The 5,929-nt window shown below is 40.9% G+C and overlaps 1 pseudogene; it reads right to left on the bottom strand.

Annotated features, from left to right (window-relative positions):
* Positions 1-264: 264 nt before the first annotated feature.
* On the bottom strand, positions 265-360 carry LOC115943940 (small nucleolar RNA U3; annotated as a pseudogene).
* Positions 361-5,929: the final 5,569 nt, after the last annotated feature.

Raw genomic sequence — 5,929 nt, 5'->3', positions numbered from 1 at the left:
GCGGTATAGGCTGCCCACCCTCAGCTGTGGGCCTAAGTTTTCAAGCACAAGGAAGTTTTAGTAAGAAACTTGGTATTCCTAACATCAGCACTTGTATGTGTACCATTTCCACTGCTCATTCTTAAAAAAAAAATTGGCTCAAAAAAACCCCAAGAAACCATAAGGCAGCAAAATTTGTCTTTAAAGCCATCCTCCAAGTCAAATATCCTCTTAAAGGTGCCTGCAGAACCCACATCCTCTATGGTTCTGTGTAGCAGGCAAGACTCCAGCACAACTTCTCTGCCTGGGTGCTATTCTCCATGGAATGAATGAATGAATGAATGAATGAACTATAGAAATGATCCCTGAAAGTACAGTCTTTGAATGAATGAATGAATGAATGAATGAAAGAAACCTTCTGATGTGATAACAATACCACATGGATTAATGCAGCGGTTCCCCACCAGTAGGCTACGAGGCTTCTGGGTGTGAAGAGGACACACAGAGTTTTTGCAGGGAGATCCTCAAATACCTTACTGTCCATGGACTCAATCTCTTCTGTGTATCCCACAGGGTTATAGCACTGCTTTTCAAATGTATAGATGCACTACTGTGATGAATAATATTTCATTAAAACATTATGTAAGCATTAGATTAGTACACACAACTACTATCATGCAAGAATTAAACCCCTAGCTTAATGCTACTCATCAAGAATTTTGAGAAACACTCCCACAGTGAGTGATTCTCCTAGTAGAGTTTCAGACACAGAAGCAGTCCAGAGAATGGATACTTGGAGGCCTCCAGACCACTTGGTCACCTTCAAATCACACTGAGATAGAGCTCACCTCACAGGTAGTGAGGCTGTACTGAGAAACAAAAACCTAGAGCCTTGAACTGGAGATGCTGAGCCCAGGAAGCACAGCATGCATCACTCCCTTCACTCTCCTTATGTAGAAAAGAGGGTCAGCTCCCACACACATCAAGCACCCAGACTGTGGCAGTCATAACCAGGGTAGCAAGGAGAGGAAGTGGGAAGAGTGAAGGAACGAGCAGTGGAAACATCTAGGTAAGTTACTGACTCTCTTGTTTCAGCCAAGGCTATCTGATTATGAGCTACAGAAATTGACTCTGGACAACTCAGGTGAGAAAGTATGTACTAGACCTAAAGCTGAAGAACCAGGCCTGAGGAAGGACAGAAGAGGGATGATGGCAGCAGATACTTTAGGAGAGCTCCAACCACTTTCCATCGATGTGGTGCTTCACCAAGATTGAGATTCTTTGGGAAAAGCACAGAATTAGCTACAAGAGAGTAGGATACCATGAGTGGGATCCTCCCCCCAAACCCCCACCAAGACTGGGGAAGGCACGTCCCTCAAAGAAAACCAGGGTGTTGGCACCAGAAAAAGGGGGAAAATGCTGAGCATGGAGGGAACCACATAGCTCTTCTCTTCCTAAGACTCCATCTCTCCATCTGTAAAATGAGAACAACTATAAGCTACATTGTGGAAATTTACAAGATAGCACAGAGCATAGTGTGGCACATGAGAAATGCCTAATATGTAAGTCTCCAAGCTTTCCTCCAGAGAATGAAAATCCTATTGTAGGCTCTGTAAAGAATGCATCCCCAGCATAGACTGGAGAACTTGCATGTCTAGCCAGGCCATTTTACAGGTCCCCCGAACGCCACCCTAGAGCAAGCAGTGGGTCTCTGCATGTTTGATCCATCACGTCCTGCTAGGGGAATAAAAAATAAACCAATTTTTGCATGAGTCTTTTCTGATAGGCAGGCTGGGGCTCTGGAGGAAGTCAACCCCATGGCCAATTCATCTGAAGTCGGAGGCTGTAATAGAGCTATTATTTGTTTCCGATATTAAAGATCTCCCTCTGGCCCCGGTTGTTCTTTATGATGCATGGCCGACTGCCCACTGAGGGAGCTATTGCAGCCTGAACAATTTTATTCTAAAATAATACCATTTTGTTTTTATTTCCCACTGATACACACATATATATCTCTTCCCTTAAAAAAAAGTGATGATAGGTCAAAGTTACATTTTGCCCACACATTTTTCAAATTTGGGGATCGTTTATTCCAGTCTGGATGTGGGCATGTCCCAAGCACTGCCTGATGAATAGCCTTGGTTTTTTTCTCCCATTCTTTCTTGGCTCTACTTTTTGCCAGTTTGAACATTTTTGCTTAGTTTCAACATCTTCTTTCCATTAAACCAGACATTTCTGTTGCTTCACACTTTCAGTGTTTTTTCCTTTGTCAAAAGTATGCAATTTGACAGATCATTTACTGATAATGAGTTATTGAAAGATGAGGCCATTGCAAGTTACAAGTTTCAAAATCCAGCTCTGGTGGATTTATTTTGAAATAATGAACTACCAGACCCTTTCATCTTTCATGGGTTATTTTTTTTAATGTTAAAAATAAAGTGATAATGCTGGACTTCTCAGCCTGTTAGGGATTTTGGTTTTCATCCTAAGAACAATGAAAAGACACCAAATGATATTTGACAGAGGATTAATGACCAGATTTGTGTTTTTAGCATATTTCTCTAGCTATTGAAAATGAATTGGAGAATGGGGCTCAGGGGTGAGAATGGAGGCAATGAAAGTAGATACAAGGCTGTGTTAATATGGGCAGGAGACCATGGCGACCTGGACCAACATGGCGGCAAAAGAGTTGGAAGGAAGTAGATAACTCGAGGGAGCTGACCAAACAAGATGATCAGCACAGAAAAAGCTGCATCAAAAATTAAGGAGCTGGGGCACATGGGTGGCTCAGTCAGTTAAGCGTCAGACTTAGTTTCTGCTCAGGTCATGATCTCAGGGTCGTGAGAACGAGCCCCATGTCAGGCTCCATGCTCAGCAGGGAGCCTGCTTGAGATTCTCTCTCTCTCTCTCCCTCTGTCCCTCCCCCCCACCATTTGCACACTCTCTCTCTAAGCTAAGCTAAATAATTCCACACACAAAAAGACAGAACTGCATTCCTAATTAGAATCCCTTCTTCAGAGCAAATATTATAGCTAAAATATACCCATTGGTGTTGCATCCTTTCCTTTGGATTTACTTCCAGAGTCAAGAAAGTCAACATCAATAAACCTAAAGGCTTAATGATTTTAGATGATAAAGTTCATTAAAAATAGACATGTTGAATAACTAGCCTCTTGAAAGTTTGGGGAAAAACGCACTTTCCCTTCTCTACCACAGACACCCTTGAAATTGAACAGTAAGCATATTTAGGAAAGAAACAATCCCTTTATATTTTTTTTCTCCCAAGATGGATGGTATTCTTATTCAGAGTTATACATGTCAGAATAAAGAATGCCCATGAGGTTGGACTGTATGATGTTTTGGTAAAGTGAGATAAACGTTCTCAGAAGCATGATTGTGGTTTAAAAAAAAAGAAAAAAAAATCATTTTCCATAGAGGAGTTCTCCTCTGGGAACAGAAACTTTATAATTTCTCTAGCCACACACAGATGAAAAATATGAAAAAGGCATAATATATCAATTATGGACACGGCTACATCTTAAAAGAACACAGATTTTTTCCAAATATATCTTAAGTCTTCAACTCAGGAATTCTAGATGGAGACAGGAATGAATTTTCTTGCTTCTAAAAGCACTCTGATCTCCTTCTTGTTAAACTGTTTGCACCAATAACACTATAGATTAGCTCAAGAAAGTATGGATGAAAAACTGTTCAGAAGAAGGCATCACATTAAACTATCTGCTTACAAATAACGAAAACTAATTCCTGCTCTCTTAGACAAAGAGGGGAATAACTGGAAGGATATCTGGGACTTAGTGACTTGATGGTAGGCTATGGTCCCAGAACCAGGGAGATTCTGAAAAGGACCTTATCCCAGGAACTACCTGGTGCCACCCCCTCTTAGCCTGAGATGCACCATGGTTTCCAGGTCTCAGAGCTGGAAGCTAAGCCCAAGCAGCAGAGTCTTATCCCCTGACTGTGTTCCTACATCCCAGGGTCCCACATGATGGAAAATCCAAGAAGGGATAAGCACAAAGGGGAGGAGATGCCAGACAGCCTTTGAATGCCTAATGTCCACTCCAGGCACTCCTCTCTATTCCAGGGCCACTTCCTAAACTGTTTGTTACTGGGTTCCTTGGATTTGGTTAACTTATCCAAAACAGTTATTAATTCAGATCCTAGAAATCTGATATGATGAGAACTCATACAGGGGGTAGAATGGAGTTTAACAGTGGCATTGGCTTTGACAAAGACAAAAAAGCTTTTTTTTAAAGATTTATTTATTTATTTGAGAGAGAGAGCGTGCATGGGGTACACAGAGGAAGAGGGGGAGAGAGAGGATCTCTAGCAGACCCCACTGCTGGGTGCAGAACCTGGAGTGGGACTGGATCCCAGGACCTTGAGATCATGACCTGAGCTGAAATCAAGAGTCTGATGCTGAGCCACCCAGGTGCCCTGACAAAAAAAGGTCTCTAATAAATGAAAGGAAGATTGTTTAACTGCTTAAGAGAGAATTAAATGCTTTGGAACCTGATGAATTTATTGGTAATCAAACCACTTAAGTAGGTAAGCTCCTGGGGCTGGAATTTGACTTTCAAGGAGATTCTTTATTTGGTAAAACTTAGCCTCTAAATTGCACTGGGTAAATGTGTTTCTGAACTGCTTTTGAACAAATAAAGTTTGATTTTTTTAATAAAAGGAGAAACCTGCAGTGCCTGGGTGGCTTAGTCGGTTAAGTATCTGCCTTCAGCTCAGGTCATGATCCCAGGTCCTGGGGTGGAGCCCCATGTTGTGCTCCTTGCTCAAGAGGGAGCCTGCTTCTCCCTCTCCCCCCTGCTTGTTCCTCTCCCCGCTGCTTGTGCTCTCTCTTGCTCTCTCAAATAAATAAATAAAATCTTAAATAAATAAATAAATAAGAAACTTGATTATTCAGACTCTGCACTACTTCAGGCTTTCGTTCCTACCAACAAGCCCCTTTTGAGATGGTCCCTGACAGCATTAATATTTTCATAAATGTTTCAATAATGAAGACTACATATATATATAATACTTCCCAAAATATTTTCATGATTATTACCTTATCCACTCTCCACCACCATAACGTATACCAGGTAGATAAATTATTTTCATTTTATAGACAAGGAAACTGACACTCAAATAACTTACCTCAGGTCAAATAACTAATAAGTGACCAGTGTTTACCATTATATTCCATGGCCCCTGGTTGTTATGTTTTTATTTTTTCAGAACCCACCTCTTACTTGATTACTGTTCCAAAGGCCCACCCCAAATCTGAAATAATGGAGAAGATCAATGCCAAGCCTATTTGTCAACAAATGTTTACTGAGGGCTGCTGTATTGGCAAGGAAAAGGCCAAGCTGCTGTAACAAAGAGACCCCAAGTGCAGTAGCTCAAAAAGAACAGAAGTTTGTTTCTCTCCCACATAACCTACCAGGGCGCTGATATTTCAGGATAGCTCATCCAGGGACCCAAGTTCATTTTAGCCTGCCCATCTTCTAGGATTGATTCCCAAATTTTCTTGGTTCACAGCTCCCTTAGCATCTCAGTAATTTTTCACAGAACCCATGGGTCAAAAGAAATGCCTAGAAAATGTGTTTATTAATTTATCAGGTCCAAATAATTTAATAGTTATGTCTTGACAACCTAGTAACTATTTTTTATTTAAAAATTTTTTCATTGAATTATAATCAACATACAATATTATATTAGTTTCAGGCGTACAATATAATGATTCAACAATTCTATATATCACTCGCGCGAGGATGTGGAGGAAAGGACCCTTGTGCCCTGCTGGTGGGAATGTATGCTGGTGTGGCTACTGTGGAAAACAGTATGGAGGTTCCTCAAAAAAATTAAACAACAGAATTACCATATGATCCAGTAATTCCACTACTGCATATTTACCCAAAGGAAGTGAAAACACTAATTG

The sequence above is a fragment of the Leptonychotes weddellii genome, chromosome 1, assembly GCF_054177405.1.
Source record: "Leptonychotes weddellii isolate Sample4059 chromosome 1, ASM5417740v2, whole genome shotgun sequence".
NCBI lineage: Eukaryota > Metazoa > Chordata > Mammalia > Carnivora > Phocidae > Leptonychotes > Leptonychotes weddellii.
Note: the sequence above shows the minus strand (reverse complement) of the source record. Positions and strands in the feature narration are given on the sequence as shown.